Raw genomic sequence first — 1,030 nt, forward strand, 5'->3', positions numbered from 1 at the left:
CGGGAATTTTGCTCGTTCATTCTCGTGAGTGTTTACATTGCTCCGCAAGCGCACATGAGCTCAGCTTTACAGAAACTCACTGATCTGATCACAGAGGCAGAACAACAACACCCGGACTCTGTTTTAATCATTCTCGGGGACTTTAATAAAGCAAATCTTTCCCGTGAACTGCCAAAATACAGACAGCATGTTACATGTCCCACCAGAGACAGTAATATACTGGACCATTGTTACTCCACAATAAAGGATGCATATCGCTCCGTCCTCAGAGCAGCTGTAGGACTCTCTGACCGCCTGGTTCATCTTATACCGACTTACAGGCAAAAACTTAAATCTGCTAAACCTGTAGTAAAGACTGTAAAGAGATGGACTAACGAAACAGAGTGGGCATTACAAGCCTATTTTGACTGCACTGATTGGAGTGTTTTTGAAGCTGCCGCCAACGATCTGGACGAGCTCACGGAATCTGTAACATCATACATCAGTTTCTGTGAAGACATGTGCATCCCTACCAGGACTCATTTAACATTCAATAATGATAAGCCATGGTTTACAGCAAAACTTCGTCATCTTCGTCAGGACTATAGTACCTCTCTAAGATAAGTTTAGGTTAACAACCACTTTATTAATCCCACAGGGGGCAATTAAAATAGTGCTTGAAACAACAGACATACAAACACTTACCCATAAAAAAAACCCTTAACCCATATTACAACATAAGTACTGCAAACATGGAGATTGTAATATGCTTTAAAATAAATTCATTCATGTAAATACCTATAAATAACAAATAACACATTAAGAATCATTTAAAAATTTAAAATTACAATGACAAATGGCCTCAGGAAAAGTAAACTTATAATAGTTAGTGGTACATTTCAAACTTCTAAGACGCATACCCAACAACATTATTTCAAAGTGCATATTCAAGGGGTGCTTATTGCCCATTATACTCCAAGCTTTCCTTACCACTTGCTGCTAATAAAACTCAGATAAACTCTGCAGCGGCATGCCGGTAATTTTTTAACAG

This window comes from Sinocyclocheilus anshuiensis, unplaced genomic scaffold, assembly GCF_001515605.1.
Source record: "Sinocyclocheilus anshuiensis isolate Anshui unplaced genomic scaffold, SAMN03320099.WGS_v1.1 scaffold5510, whole genome shotgun sequence".
In the NCBI taxonomy this organism is placed as follows: domain Eukaryota; kingdom Metazoa; phylum Chordata; class Actinopteri; order Cypriniformes; family Cyprinidae; genus Sinocyclocheilus; species Sinocyclocheilus anshuiensis.